The sequence below is a fragment of the Alnus glutinosa genome, chromosome 14 (assembly GCF_958979055.1).
Source record: "Alnus glutinosa chromosome 14, dhAlnGlut1.1, whole genome shotgun sequence".
In the NCBI taxonomy this organism is placed as follows: Eukaryota; Viridiplantae; Streptophyta; class Magnoliopsida; order Fagales; family Betulaceae; genus Alnus; species Alnus glutinosa.
Window position 1 is genome coordinate 25,511,951 of NC_084899.1, and position 16,892 is coordinate 25,528,842.

Genomic DNA, 16,892 nt, shown 5'->3' on the forward strand with positions numbered 1-16,892 from the left:
GCAGAATACCAATCGTCTCCAAGAACAACACCAGGACCTCTTGCGTGTAGTCCAAAACCTCAGGGTTTTCCGCCCAGAAACTTAGTCAGGTATTCTATTCGATCTAGAAATTTTTATTTACAAAAATAAATAACTAACTGCAGTATTATGAAATACCTGTAGGTATAAGCATACCAGTATTCTCCGGGAATGGTGCAGAAAAGGTCCTGTTTTGCAAGTCTATTTTTCTTTGAATCAAAAGCAGTTCATCTTGTTAAGACAATAATTATTCTTTTACGCACCGTTCATATCATCTAATATGTCTGTAATCTATTGAACTATTTATTTCTACTCGATCTTTTACTAAGGTGTAATTTTTATATGGTACTATGTTCTTCTTTCTATTTCTGCATAATTACTATCATCCTCAAATTTCATTAGATTAAATCTTTAGTATTACTCCAATTTAGTTATGCAGTCAATCAATACTTAAATTTGCTAATCATAAACTTATCCATCAAGTAAGGATTTCTAAGAGAATCAATAAATCATATAATCAAGATTTTATTTAACTTAAGCTCTAGAAAACCTCAATGATATATAAACTTCCCCAAAGTTCATCAGATGCATAGGGAAAGTAATCTCTCCAAAACTCATCAAATCATTTGATCAACTAATTTCCTCAAATATATATAAATCAGTAATTTACGCTTTATACACCTATCTTCAAAAGATACCAGATTTGGAATAATAGATGCATTAATCATAACATATCTTTCCTTACATTCTAGGGTTAATTGGATAGACCTCAAAGCCTCAAAATTTATCTCTGATCCTTAGGTTATCCTTATTATGGTTATGGGAAAGTTGTATCTCTAAGCACATGAAATATCTATAGAGTGCTTTATAAATTTACTAACTTAATATCCATAAATTATTTCAACGTATTAAACATTTGGATTCTGTAATCTATATCTCCAAAAAGAAACATTTATGACTATGCCTCAAAAATACTAGATATCAACTCATCTTAATTCTGAAATTACTTCTATTTACATACCTCCGATTTCTTATCCCCTTACGCTAGGATCATCATCAAGGTGGAAGGTTTCTGCACTAAAATACATCACACAAAGTATTTTATAAAAATGGTTTACACCTATAGCTCTTGTGTTATTCTTAGACATCTAGGGTCAAGTCTTAAGGTCCTCAGAGCAAACTGCTCTGACACCATACTGTAACTTACCCAAGTTACAGTATGACACTGAATGTTCACTAGGTCGCAGAACAACTGCTCTGATACCATACTGTAACGCCCCGAATTTGAGCCAGCAAATTCGTAAGCAGAAACCTCCGGTTTCCACGTGACGTTATTACATCAGAGATAAACTCTCGCAGCGGAATATATTTTTAACCAACATGCTTGGATTAAATAACACATTAGAGCTTTTAAATTAAATACCTCTAGATATTCATTAGAAAATTCTTATAACAAATACAAGGAAACAGGTGTCCATAATGACACAAAAGAATACATATAAATCATTAGCAATTTTGTCAATATAAAATGCTATAAACACAGAAGACTACAAACAAAATATAAACTATGCGTCCTTAGCTATAAAACCTCTTGAGTTCTGGTCTTTGTCTATTAACCTGCATTAACGGAATATATGTATATAGGAACAAAAACACAAAACAACCAAAGTGAGTCCACTGTTTCCAATAATACGGTGAATACTGATTTACTTAATAAATTCTCTTAACATGCAGTTATGGCTTTATAGCCATGCGTATAATGCAAATGTATGAGTTGTATGAATATGCATCGTAGTAACCATTTAGTTTGTATTTTATGATCATCTTTCTTCAGACCTCTCGTTCTAGGTTATCAGAACCCGTTCACGTCCGTTGCCTCCCACTTAAAGTCTTACCTGTTTTTACTGGAATCCTACCGGTCCCAGCATTAGTTATATATTAAGACTTCGGACTCGCACTTTTTAGGGTTCACTGATGAGCCTTTCTTCCCCTTGCTACTACATCAGCTTTGGTTTTTTAACCCCCCAAGTCAACTGATGCACTGGCTATCTTATCAGCCGTATTTTATTATTTTAGACACAATATGCTATGCATGATCGGCCACATGCAATGAACAAATTAAATAAAACAATAAACACAATATTATGGAAAAACCACCAGCTTCGTTCTCAGTAAGTATAGAAATACTTACAGCCAATTCATGCAGTCTCTCAAGTCATCATCTGAAAAATTATAGGTATATCCACACAAAGTGTTAACATCATTTAGCACAAATCCTAATTCTATTTATAAAACCTCTTTGCCTAATGTTATTATTATTCTTAGTTTTAACACTTAAACCATCCTCTAATATTTTTAATAGCACCGATTATTCATTTTCCATATTATTCTACATATGATTTAAACACTCAATAAATATAATATACATTAATAAGTTATTTATCAAAATATTCAATTCTATATTTATCAAAGTTATAATCTAAAATACTTATTAATTGATTTCATGTAAGTATATACCATTAAGTTAATTAAAAACCCAGAAACTCACATTAAGGATTTTACTAGAAAATCTAGTGAAAACGGTGAGTTTGGTCACGGGAAGTCGCCGGAAAGGTTACCGGAAAAGTCGCCGGAAGACTCTGCCGGAGACGGGTCACCGGCGGGTCGGGTCTCCGGGTTCAGGTCATGGTTGGATCACTGCTGGGTCAGGCTCAGCGGGTCTGGGCTGAAATTGGTTCGTGGGCCGACTGGGTTGGGCTTGCTTGCTGGGATGGGCTGGACTGGGCTCAGCTACTGCTTGCTGGACTGGGCTCACGGGTCACGGGTTGGGCCGGGGTTCACGGGTTCAGCTGGATCGTCTGGGTTGGGCCGAGGTTCACGGGTCTGGTCTGAATCGCAGCTGGAATGGGCTTCTGGGTCGGTGGTCTTCACGGCTGGGTCATGGATCATGGCTGGATCACGCACGGGTTCGTTGGGTTCATGGTTTCACGGCTGGGTTGGACGGGTCGTGGTTCACGGCTCCACGATCGGGTCCTGGGTCACGCCGGGATGGGATGGGCTCTGCTGGGTGACGCCGTCCGCCAGCCATCGGTGCTGAGTTGTGGGTTTTGGCTGGGCTCACGCCGGATCTTCGGGTTTGCTTGGGGTTCACGGCTTCGGGTCTCTCATCTTCTCTCTCTCGGTCTGCTACAATCGGCCGGGACTCTACTGAAGGATCGGCCGGATCTCCCTCTCTGCCTCTGTTTCTCTCTTCATTTCACTCCTTCTTTCTCTCTCAAATTCTGCTTCTCTCTCAATTCTCTACTTACTCTTAATCTCTTGCTTGCTTCTATTTCTCATCTCATCTCATCTCATCTCATCTCATCTCTTTCTCTCAACTCACTCTCCTACTCTCAATCTCAATTCCTCATATGCATCGGGACAGCAAAGAATAAGAGACAGTGGGGGAGGAAATTAAGAAGATCAGAAGGAAGAAGCTTAGTTCATGGGAGGTGCGAGTATTTTCTGAAGGGAAACAGACAGTTTTAAAAGAATAAGTGTCGGCAAGAATGTCGGCAATGGATTATAGCAGGTGGACGGCTGATTAAAAATAATCAATTTATGAATAAATAAATATAAACACTGTCGGTGGAAGAGAGTGTCGGTAAGCATTTTATCAGAAAATGCATCGAATCACCTGCAGATATTATTGCAGATTTAGGTATTTTTACACTAGGTCTTTATTAATAATAATTCACTAGAGTGTAATTTTAAACCCGTTTTGAGTCTAGTTCGTTTCATAGGTAATATTATTATCTCAATAATATTTAAACATAATAAATTTATAAACCAAATATATATTGTACATATTACACATTAATATTATTTATTAATATTATTATGCCAATTAGTCTACTGAATAATTCCGTCAGTCTATTCATTTAATCTTAAATTCTAGTTTAAGACATTAATTGCATTACTAAAAATCTGGGGCGCTACATTCTTCCCCCCTTAATGGAATTTCGTCCCCGAAATTCGTAAACTATGCTTCGCATAAAGTTTACACTAAGTAGGAAAGATTTAGATTCTAAAATCTTAAGTCTAGTGATACAGATTTTTTTATGTGAAGCATCTAATTTATTAGACACAAAAAAAAAAAATAAACAAGTATACCGCACCGTGTGATAGTTATCAAATATAATATTTTAAGCTCATAATAACAAGAAGTATAATAGATCAAACAAATGTGTAGCTTGAAGAAGGGAAAATATTCATTTCTCATTATAGGAAAATTTCTCGTACAACAAATCCCTTTTATGAGGATGTTTTCTGATAATCTTGGTGGAAAGCTTGCCAAATGAGAACATGGAAGCCTCGAAGGAGAGGAAGGTGGGGAAGGTGAAGAAAGCAAAGAAGTCAAGGCAAGCAATCCGGAAAGGATATGAGTGCGGTACTCATATCGTGGTGCTCTCTCTCTTCTGTCACAGATCGCCATCACCGGATTGAGAGTAGATGCTAGAAAATTTTATGGTGATGCGAAGGAAGAGAAAGATACTTCATCTCAGAAGCATGATCAAGGATAATCCTGCTTCTAGATGTTAAGATCAAGGATAGTCCTGCTTCGTTGTTTGTGAATCTGGTTGTGATGCTGCATTTTTCTTGATTTAGGTTTGAGGTGGTGGTACTACATCTTCTATCTCAGGAGCGATGATAAGTTTAGACCAGAAGAAGATTTGGCTCTCAAAGTGTGAAGGGTTGAGAGCTGAAAGGTGTGCTTTGCAAGAGGGAAGACGAATGAATTTATAGAGATTTGAGAGGAAACGGTGCAAGTGGTGCCGACAGTGGGTCGTGAAACGCTCTCTCCTTTTCTCGGAATGCTCATCCAGCTCTATCTCGAGATGCTCTTCCAGCTCTGCAAGGTGCGAAAAGTGCGGCGAGAAATCCGGAAAAGCCATTGGGTGAATTCGGAATTCGAGAAGGTGAAAAGGGTGAAAGTTGAAAAATGAGAGAGCTCGTGATTCGAGAGCTGTCTGCTAGTGGTAGTGGCAGCTACGCTCAGAATGACGTTTGATTAGACTGCGTCTCATTCACTGATTAAGTTCTCTTTTCTTCCTTCAGATCTTTCGAATAACCGCTTCATTTCTTTCTTTTCTCCATCAGGTCCTTTGAGGAGTATCATCATTTTCTTAGTTTTCCAAAAAAAAATGGCTTCTTCATCCTCTCAAAATAATCTTGATCTGAATGCTGCGCCTGTAGTACCAGAAATTTGGCGCCCATTGTTCCTATCTCAGAGAGGTCCTCTTCTGACTAATGACTCTGTGATGCTGAGTGATGCAGTAGCTGCATCTGTAGCTCAAGGCATCATGACTCCTCGAGATGAAAAGTTGTTGGCTGATAGGACCGATGCTCAAGCCATCAATGATTCTTTAGCATTCAGTATTCAGGGTGCTTCTTCGGTTTCCAATATGGCTCGCCGTCTGCAAGTTCGAGGGAACGAAATTCAAGCGTTGAAAGTTCAAATCTTGACTTTGCAGCGAATGTATGTGGACTTTAGGCGAAGGAATCGGGTTCTTCAGCAGGAGAATAAAAGGTTGAAGAAGGTGGTGAATTCCTATGCGAAAGACTTGGAAAAGAGGTATGCTGACTTGGAGCAGAATACCAATCGTCTCCAAGAACAACACCAGGACCTCTTGCGTGTAGTCCAAAACCTCAGGGTTTTCCGCCCAGAAACTTAGTCAGGTATTCTATTCGATCTAGAAATTTTTATTTACAAAAATAAATAACTAACTGCAGTATTATGAAATACCTGTAGGTATAAGCATACCAGTATTCTCCGGGAATGGTGCAGAAAAGGTCCTGTTTTGCAAGTCTATTTTTCTTTGAATCAAAAGCAGTTCATCTTGTTAAGACAATAATTATTCTTTTACGCACCGTTCATATCATCTAATATGTCTGTAATCTATTGAACTATTTATTTCTACTCGATCTTTTACTAAGGTGTAATTTTTATATGGTACTATGTTCTTCTTTCTATTTCTGCATAATTACTATCATCCTCAAATTTCATTAGATTAAATCTTTAGTATTACTCCAATTTAGTTATGCAGTCAATCAATACTTAAATTTGCTAATCATAAACTTATCCATCAAGTAAGGATTTCTAAGAGAATCAATAAATCATATAATCAAGATTTTATTTAACTTAAGCTCTAGAAAACCTCAATGATATATAAACTTCCCCAAAGTTCATCAGATGCATAGGGAAAGTAATCTCTCCAAAACTCATCAAATCATTTGATCAACTAATTTCCTCAAATATATATAAATCAGTAATTTACGCTTTATACACCTATCTTCAAAAGATACCAGATTTGGAATAATAGATGCATTAATCATAACATATCTTTCCTTACATTCTAGGGTTAATTGGATAGACCTCAAAGCCTCAAAATTTATCTCTGATCCTTAGGTTATCCTTATTATGGTTATGGGAAAGTTGTATCTCTAAGCACATGAAATATCTATAGAGTGCTTTATAAATTTACTAACTTAATATCCATAAATTATTTCAACGTATTAAACATTTGGATTCTGTAATCTATATCTCCAAAAAGAAACATTTATGACTATGCCTCAAAAATACTAGATATCAACTCATCTTAATTCTGAAATTACTTCTATTTACATACCTCCGATTTCTTATCCCCTTACGCTAGGATCATCATCAAGGTGGAAGGTTTCTGCACTAAAATACATCACACAAAGTATTTTATAAAAATGGTTTACACCTATAGCTCTTGTGTTATTCTTAGACATCTAGGGTCAAGTCTTAAGGTCCTCAGAGCAAACTGCTCTGACACCATACTGTAACTTACCCAAGTTACAGTATGACACTGAATGTTCACTAGGTCGCAGAACAACTGCTCTGATACCATACTGTAACGCCCCGAATTTGAGCCAGCAAATTCGTAAGCAGAAACCTCCGGTTTCCACGTGACGTTATTACATCAGAGATAAACTCTCGCAGCGGAATATATTTTTAACCAACATGCTTGGATTAAATAACACATTAGAGCTTTTAAATTAAATACCTCTAGATATTCATTAGAAAATTCTTATAACAAATACAAGGAAACAGGTGTCCATAATGACACAAAAGAATACATATAAATCATTAGCAATTTTGTCAATATAAAATGCTATAAACACAGAAGACTACAAACAAAATATAAACTATGCGTCCTTAGCTATAAAACCTCTTGAGTTCTGGTCTTTGTCTATTAACCTGCATTAACGGAATATATGTATATAGGAACAAAAACACAAAACAACCAAAGTGAGTCCACTGTTTCCAATAATACGGTGAATACTGATTTACTTAATAAATTCTCTTAACATGCAGTTATGGCTTTATAGCCATGCGTATAATGCAAATGTATGAGTTGTATGAATATGCATCGTAGTAACCATTTAGTTTGTATTTTATGATCATCTTTCTTCAGACCTCTCGTTCTAGGTTATCAGAACCCGTTCACGTCCGTTGCCTCCCACTTAAAGTCTTACCTGTTTTTACTGGAATCCTACCGGTCCCAGCATTAGTTATATATTAAGACTTCGGACTCGCACTTTTTAGGGTTCACTGATGAGCCTTTCTTCCCCTTGCTACTACATCAGCTTTGGTTTTTTAACCCCCCAAGTCAACTGATGCACTGGCTATCTTATCAGCCGTATTTTATTATTTTAGACACAATATGCTATGCATGATCGGCCACATGCAATGAACAAATTAAATAAAACAATAAACACAATATTATGGAAAAACCACCAGCTTCGTTCTCAGTAAGTATAGAAATACTTACAGCCAATTCATGCAGTCTCTCAAGTCATCATCTGAAAAATTATAGGTATATCCACACAAAGTGTTAACATCATTTAGCACAAATCCTAATTCTATTTATAAAACCTCTTTGCCTAATGTTATTATTATTCTTAGTTTTAACACTTAAACCATCCTCTAATATTTTTAATAGCACCGATTATTCATTTTCCATATTATTCTACATATGATTTAAACACTCAATAAATATAATATACATTAATAAGTTATTTATCAAAATATTCAATTCTATATTTATCAAAGTTATAATCTAAAATACTTATTAATTGATTTCATGTAAGTATATACCATTAAGTTAATTAAAAACCCAGAAACTCACATTAAGGATTTTACTAGAAAATCTAGTGAAAACGGTGAGTTTGGTCACGGGAAGTCGCCGGAAAGGTTACCGGAAAAGTCGCCGGAAGACTCTGCCGGAGACGGGTCACCGGCGGGTCGGGTCTCCGGGTTCAGGTCATGGTTGGATCACTGCTGGGTCAGGCTCAGCGGGTCTGGGCTGAAATTGGTTCGTGGGCCGACTGGGTTGGGCTTGCTTGCTGGGATGGGCTGGACTGGGCTCAGCTACTGCTTGCTGGACTGGGCTCACGGGTCACGGGTTGGGCCGGGGTTCACGGGTTCAGCTGGATCGTCTGGGTTGGGCCGAGGTTCACGGGTCTGGTCTGAATCGCAGCTGGAATGGGCTTCTGGGTCGGTGGTCTTCACGGCTGGGTCATGGATCATGGCTGGATCACGCACGGGTTCGTTGGGTTCATGGTTTCACGGCTGGGTTGGACGGGTCGTGGTTCACGGCTCCACGATCGGGTCCTGGGTCACGCCGGGATGGGATGGGCTCTGCTGGGTGACGCCGTCCGCCAGCCATCGGTGCTGAGTTGTGGGTTTTGGCTGGGCTCACGCCGGATCTTCGGGTTTGCTTGGGGTTCACGGCTTCGGGTCTCTCATCTTCTCTCTCTCGGTCTGCTACAATCGGCCGGGACTCTACTGAAGGATCGGCCGGATCTCCCTCTCTGCCTCTGTTTCTCTCTTCATTTCACTCCTTCTTTCTCTCTCAAATTCTGCTTCTCTCTCAATTCTCTACTTACTCTTAATCTCTTGCTTGCTTCTATTTCTCATCTCATCTCATCTCATCTCATCTCATCTCTTTCTCTCAACTCACTCTCCTACTCTCAATCTCAATTCCTCATATGCATCGGGACAGCAAAGAATAAGAGACAGTGGGGGAGGAAATTAAGAAGATCAGAAGGAAGAAGCTTAGTTCATGGGAGGTGCGAGTATTTTCTGAAGGGAAACAGACAGTTTTAAAAGAATAAGTGTCGGCAAGAATGTCGGCAATGGATTATAGCAGGTGGACGGCTGATTAAAAATAATCAATTTATGAATAAATAAATATAAACACTGTCGGTGGAAGAGAGTGTCGGTAAGCATTTTATCAGAAAATGCATCGAATCACCTGCAGATATTATTGCAGATTTAGGTATTTTTACACTAGGTCTTTATTAATAATAATTCACTAGAGTGTAATTTTAAACCCGTTTTGAGTCTAGTTCGTTTCATAGGTAATATTATTATCTCAATAATATTTAAACATAATAAATTTATAAACCAAATATATATTGTACATATTACACATTAATATTATTTATTAATATTATTATGCCAATTAGTCTACTGAATAATTCCGTCAGTCTATTCATTTAATCTTAAATTCTAGTTTAAGACATTAATTGCATTACTAAAAATCTGGGGCGCTACAGTCTCATAGTTTGAGTAGGAAACTCAAAACACAATCCAATAAGGAAAAGGACTCCAAATCCGTCCAGATTTGCGGTCTTTTATTGTGGGATACTTTTGGCATAGTAGATGTCAGAATTAGGAATATCCTATTTCACAATGATTTGTATAAAATTGAGTTATCTTTCCAACGCCACTTGATTCACCTTAATCGGATACTTGAGCTGAAAGTTATGGTTAAAATGCTGTAACATGTGCAGAATCTGAATTCTAATCCGATTTTGACTCCAATTAGAGAAATTCCGATTTAGTCCTCTCCTTGATTTGGTTGAACATAACCACATCATCTAAGTCTTCTCAAAGTGTGCTTTCTTTCACCATAGAGCTATTGTTTTCTCTCAATGACCTGCAAAATACTAAAATACCAAAATTAACCAAAAAACATTAGAAAATAACAAAATTAAAGGTTTAATAAATGCAAATTAAGGGGTCCACATATGCAATATTTGGCTCTCATCAGTATGCATCTAACATCAGTCGGTGTGTGAACAAGCTGCCCGGCAAGCTTTCGGGAATGAAAAGCCACGATTCTCATGTCTTCTTACAGCGCTTACTTCCTGGTGCAATCCGTGGGTATGTAAAGCTTGAAATACAAACAACGTTTACTAAGTTGAGTACTTTTTTTAAGCATTTGTGTGTACAGACATTGAAAGTAGATGTCTTGAAGCAAATGAATGACAACATTGTCATTATCTTGTGCAAGTTGGAACAAATATTTCCACCTATGTTTTTTGACATTATGGTCCATGTAGCAATTCATTTACAACGACAGGCTGAGCTTGCAGGACCAGTGCAATATCATTGGATGTATCCAATTGAAAGGACACTTGGTATATATAGGAGGTATGTGCGGAACAAAGCCCGAACGAAGGGTTCAATTGCTGAGTGCTACGTCGCTGATGAGTGTTTGACCTTTTGCTCAATGTATCTTCGTGATATTGAGACAAGATGGAATCGTGCCGAGAGAAGTGCTGACATCGGCCGAGAAGAAAAGGAAGAAGAGTTGGATGTGTTTAGTCAACAAGTCTGACCGTTGGGTGCAGCGAAATTGGTAACACTTGATGAGAATCTTTTTGCAATGGCTAAATGGTATGTGCTTAGCAATTGTAAGGACACCGCTTTATACTTGGAGTAAGTGTAGTAATAGAGATTTCTTATCATTACTTTATGTTTACTCATATCACAAGATGACAACTAACATTTTATTTCGGATATTTATGCAGTGAACACTATCAGTTGATCGAACGAGATGGTTGCCATGACATTCAGAAGAAGCATGAGGCTAATTTCGAGTGTTGGTTTAAAGATAATATATACCGTAGTGGGCACAATGCAAAATATGTCTCAAAACCATTATATGATCTCGCATACGGGGCTGAGCGTCAAGTTAGATCTTATAAAGGTTGTATTGTGAATGAGGTTAGGTTCCACACAAAAGAATGTGCACAAAATCGTACTACCCAGAACAGAGGAGTTGTTGTTCGAGGTGAGCACGACGGGTTGATCATTGAGTGCTATGGTGAGCTGTGGAACATTCTTGAGTTACGTTATCCTGGCACAAATCGGGTGTTCTTGTTTGAGTGTGATTGGTGGGGACACTGGGAGTACGATAGGAAGGAAAATAGACAACGGCTTTACGATTGTGAATACTTCTCGTAAATGGTACGAGTTTGACCTATTCATTTTAGCAACTCAAGCTGCGCAAGTGTTTAACTTGAATGATCTCAAATTAGGTGATAATTAGAAAGTGGTGTAGAAGTTGACCAATAGAAACATATACGATGTTCCAGCAATAGTGGAGAGAGATGATGACCAAGGTATGAACGTTGATGTATACCAAGAACGAGTATGTGATGGGAGCAATATTGCCATTGTTGAAGACTCCACTATTTTATGTAGAGATGATGCAACAATACCTATTGATGAATTATATGTGCAACTTGATCCAAACTTGTTCGTTGGCAATAACCCGCCGATTGAAGAATACGACACAAACTCCAACGGGGAGGAGGAGTTATCTAGCAACAATGATACGGACTCTGAACATGCAGACGACTCTGATCATAAAGATTCATCTTCAAGCGACAGTGATGCAGAATATGATGATGGCATGTGTAAATATAATGTATTACACTTCTCTTTCCTTATCATTAAGGTGTAAAATGCATTAACCATATTCGTCAATCTAAACACTTCTATTAAATGCCAATGGAAATATAGAATAACTGAAAAAGATTCAATAAAATTTACATGCCAATGTTGGATGCTTTTAAATTTTACAAACAAATGCAGTTGTATTTACACTTTGATTTCCTTAACGTAAAAGTGTAGAATAGTTAACCATCTGTGTCAATCCAAATACTTCTCTTTCCTTATTCTATTTTCTTTTTTAAAAAAACATATTGCCAACTAATATGACTAACCAAAAGGGCATTCCGTCTGGTTTCAGCGTTAAATCCTCACGGAAGTGGAGTCACGTGACTTTCATGTGATTATTTTATGAGGTAATTACCTTTTTCCCCCATCAACTACCAGCCATTGTCAACATGCCCCCATGAACTGACACATCGACCAAACGAGAGCATCCAACTACCAACTTTACACATTTTGCCCCCTTCCGTCAGTTTAATTCGTAAAAAGACATAAATACCCTCAACTTTTTTAAACATATTAATTTTAATATTTTTTTATTAATTACTGTTGGAGGGCATTTTGGTCTTTAAACCAAAATTAACGCCCAAAAATGGAATATTCCGTCCAAGTTAACGAAATTCCTTGACGGAAGGGGGCAAAGTGTGTAAAGTTGGTAGTTGGATGCTCTCTTTTGGTCGAGGTGTCAGTTCATGGGGGCATGTTGACAATGACTGGTAGTTGATGGGAGGAAAGGTAATTACTCCTTATTTTAACCTGTTCTACTGGTGTTGCCCCTCAGCTCTTTCAAAAAAAAAAAAAAACTAAAAACTAAAAACAAAAACCATAAACCATGCCACCTTCAACCTCCACGTTGACGTTGTTGAATCTCCACCATCCGTCTCATCCAAGTCCGAACGTCGTCCACAGTATCTGCCAAACTAGACCCACCTAGAGGACGCCCGCGTCCACATCATCTGTAACGACCAAGGAATTTGAAGGAACAATGAGAAAAACACAGTGATGATGATCATCAAAGAAGGAAAGGAAAATAAAGGAGAGAGAGAGAGAGATTTGCAGAGCATGATTGGAAGAAAAATGCACTCCCCCCAAGAGCAGCTCTCATCCTCCCCACTGCCACGGTAGATGAGAGCTCCACTAAAAAGCCCTAGTTCGGCTCTGCATAGGGGACCTGGCCTCCAGTGAGTCGTACACGACCGAGAAGTGGTGCAAGGTGTCCATGAACCGGTTCAGGAAGTCGCCTTTACAGAAGTCGCCCATCTCCTCTTCCACCAAGGTCACCATCCTCGAGTTGAGGGTCTTGGCTCTGGATAAAAAGGAAGCCACGGACTCGGGTGCTCGGTGGTTGAAGTGGGGGAGGGTGTAGCATACAATTGATCACAAGTGCCTCCCCTCTCACCTGCGTCAAACCCAACAGTCGAAACCAGCAAGTGGACGAAAGTTCTCGTTCCTCACTACTGAATTTCACTTGATGAATATAATAATGAGTTAGTCAATCAACTCTTGACCTTCACCAATCCAAATTATTTTTTCTCTGCTCTAAAAGTCCATTTCACGTGCTCCTTCTGTGACCAAACCCATGCAAACGCCTATAAATACCAAGCTAGCTTCACATATTCTCTACGTAACTACGTTCAAACACATTTGAAGCCTAGAGTTCTCAGCCTTTGATTACCACTATGGCTCCTGTGGTCTAAAAAATTGCCATAATCGGGGCTGGTGTTAGCGGCTTAGCGGCCGCTAAACAACTAGCCCGCCACAACCCAAAATTAGCTAGAGACAAGAGATTCATATGAGAAAACATAAGTAAATGATCATACATATCCAATAATTCAATGGCTTTTCACAACTCACGAATACCACCACACTCGCCTGATCATAGTTCCAAATATGTAGATCATATGGATCCCTAGAACTGAAATTAGTGTTGTCTAGAGAATAACGAGGGATGAAGGAGTTGGTATCGTTTAGAATACCTGGGTCTACAACTCGGATTGTGTAGTAACTGTAATTGATTTATTGTACGTAGTATTTTCCAGCATATAAGTTCAACACTGTCTGGTCGTTCTCGCATGACAGGGTATACCTTGGGTCGCCGCAGTGTTCTGGATTGCCTTCTAATCAAAAGGGATAGCTAATGTTACTGATAGTGCCATGGGAAGGAGGACAATGATGACTACCCTCAGTACTGCAAGTTTGATGGACTAAATGTTGAAGCTTTGAATGAAGAAGACCGTGTCGATCCATGCATACATCGTGTTGATAAACTGGAAAAATTATTTAAGGAACTTAGCAGCAAACCTGCTAGAATTCCTTTGGAAAAGGAACAGATGATTATGGTTGGTGGAAGAGTTGAACATAACCCACTCTCTTACACTCTGTTTTATGAAGCTAAAACAGAGGAAGCTGAAAATTACAGTTAGATTTTTGGACACGACATCTTCGGCTTTGAGCTGGTTCTTCTGGCTCTTATCTTAAGTTATAGTCAGATTTTTGGACTTTCTTACACTTTGTATGCGACTTCAAACGGCTCTCACCTTTAATTTTCACTCGCACTCTCTCGCGCACACAGAGACAAAGAAAATATGATGTTTGCCAATACTGGCATGGTTTCCTATGTCACAATGATTTTAGAGCGTTGGATTACAACTGCAGCGTAGCCTATGATGATGTTTGTGACACCGTAGATTTCACAATCTATGAAGAACTGGCGATGCGCTAATGTAGATATGCTTGATGTTGTACTGCTAGTTATTCTGTAGTTGAAGAAGGCTGCGCTGTTAGACTGGATTTTAACAGCCGCCATGGAATTTCCTCTGCTTTTATCTGGGTTCTGCTGCATGTCACCTTGGAGTTATTGATGGAGCACTCGGCAAAACGATGGTGACTGTGAGGAAGGTGAAAACGAAGGCGAATGCTAGCTGCGGAGACATGCGTCCCAGAAGGGGCGTCGGCACCACGCGGCATTTTCCGTTCACTAAACCAGTTTCGTTTGTCGGTCTCCTCCTGGCCGGTTCGTCTCTCTAACGTTGTCATGCATGCACTACAAAAAATGCTGCAATTCGCCGCGTGTCTACAGTAGCGGTTACTGTAGCCACGCGGCCAACTAGCCACGTGTCTTGATGACATGTGGCAGGTTGCATTTGAGAAACAAGTGGCCATGTGTATTTTTTACACGCGTCCAACTGTTTCTAATTTCCCCCTTCCCCCTTTAACTTTTAATTTCCCCCCTTTTCTTTTTTCCATTTCTCCCCTTTATCTTTTCATTTCCTCCTCTCTATTTTTTACACGCCTGGCCTTTTCCTTCTTCTCTTTTTTTCTTCTTTTTTCTTCCTTCTTCCCCTTTTTTTCTTGCACAAACGCCTTTCCTTCTTCTTTGTTTTTATTTATTTATTTATTATTATTTTTTTTTTTCACGTAGACAGGGAGATGGAAAGGGAGACTGAGAGAACTGGAGCGATTATGAGAGAGAGTCGTGGTCGACGACGGCACCGGAGTCCGGGGGGTCATGGTCCCACACCGGTGAAGCCAAGGGGGTGTTTTTTCGGTGTTTTTTGAGGTTTTTTTTTCCCTTCTGTTTCTTTGAGTTCTCTGATCTGAAAGTTTGTGATTTTTGGTTTTTGTTGTTGATTTTTTTATGATTGTTGGGATTTTTGGTGATTGTTGGTATTTTTTGGTATTTTGTTGGAGATTTTTTGGTGTTTTGTTGGTATTTTTTGGTAATGTGGTTGATGGAGTATTAATTTTGGGGGATTTTCTGGATCGAATTTCATGGGGAAGTTTTGTAGTGATTTCGCCTACCTTGCAAAAATTTCCGGCGAGGGAAATTAAAAAAAAAAATTGCAAAAAAAGTTTATGGCGAGGGCACTAGCGAAAAAAAAAATAGGGAAGAAGAACAGATAGAACATAAATTTTGTTCGTCTTCCCTATTTTTTTTTAAAAAATGGTGTTAGCAACGTGTATTAGTTCCACGTGGCTAAAAGTGTCTAATTCTTCTGTTCTTCTTCTCTCTCTCTCTCTCTTTTTTTTTTTTTTTTTAAATGAAGCAGTTAGCCACGTGTATTTAGTACACACGGCTGACTGTTTGCCGCGTGTACTTCAATACACGTGGCCAAGACTATCAGCCGCGTGTACCATAATACACGTGGCACAGTGGCCACGTGTATTGTGGTACACGCGGTAAAATGTGTATTTAGTAACACTCGAATTTAACACGAGTCGCACACATGGCCATTTACACATGGCAAACTGTTCGCCACGTGTATTGTGTCCATACACGTGGCGAAATGCAAGTGGCAAAATGCTATTTTTTTTTTTTTGTAGTGATGTTGGTTCTTCCACTCCTCAAAGGACCATTCAGAGCTTCTCTTCGGGTTGATGATGATGACAACAATCTGCATGTGTGAGTGGAGAGTGGGTCCAGCTTGATGAGTTGTATTTACATGCATGAAAGTGAGGGGCAAAATGGGCAAATGGCATTAAAAAAGTCACATGGAAGTCATGTGACTTCATCCGTGAGGATTTAACGCCAAAATCAGACGGAATGCCCTTCTGAGACTTATTTTGATAGTTAAAACCCCGGATTCGACAAGTTTGCTAGTTCCGTACCCTTTCGTCAAAACGCGGTATAGTTCGATACCCTTTTGTGAAGTTGTCCCTAAATTATTTTATATTTTATAAGTCTCATGAGTACGTAATATAATACTTGGTGGGTCTCTGAACCTTAGTGTTTCCCATTAATTTTCTTTGATTCACTTTTTGTTAATTTAATTTTAGTTTATCATCTCTTAATTGCTCCACTTTTTAGTGGAAAAAAATCAATTCAATTTACTTTTCTGCACAATAATATAAATTTTACTTAGTATCTACCATTCCTTGTGGATCGACCTCGTACTTATTAAGAATTATTACTTGCAAAAACTTACATTTGGGCTTGCACCCTTTTTGGTGCAACACTATATATATGGACCATATGATACTGTTAAACACTTACATGCATCCATCACTAGAGAAGAGCTCAATGTGGCTACATTTTTACTCTAATTTCTTTGATAAAAAT

The 16,892-nt window shown here is 38.6% G+C and overlaps 2 long non-coding RNA genes across 4 annotated transcripts; both read right to left on the reverse strand.

Annotated features, from left to right (window-relative positions):
* Window positions 1-1,426: 1,426 nt before the first annotated feature.
* Window positions 1,427-4,188, reverse strand: LOC133857086 (uncharacterized). 2 transcript variants are annotated; one of them, XR_009898299.1, is made up of 3 exons: window positions 2,567-3,540; window positions 2,210-2,240; window positions 1,427-1,635 (listed from the first exon to the last, which is right to left on the reverse strand). It is a non-coding gene; the product is annotated as an uncharacterized LOC133857086 (long non-coding RNA). The 2 variants fall into 2 exon arrangements; XR_009898298.1 differs by lacking the exon at window positions 2,210-2,240 and having other exon boundaries at window positions 2,567-4,188.
* Window positions 4,189-7,073: 2,885 nt separating this feature from the next.
* LOC133857087 (uncharacterized) lies at window positions 7,074-9,320 on the reverse strand. Of its 2 annotated transcripts, XR_009898301.1 has the most exons (3): window positions 8,214-9,179; window positions 7,857-7,887; window positions 7,074-7,282 (listed from the first exon to the last, which is right to left on the reverse strand). It is a non-coding gene; the product is annotated as an uncharacterized LOC133857087 (long non-coding RNA). The 2 variants fall into 2 exon arrangements; XR_009898300.1 differs by lacking the exon at window positions 7,857-7,887 and having other exon boundaries at window positions 8,214-9,320.
* Between the last annotated feature and the right edge of the window lie 7,572 nt (window positions 9,321-16,892).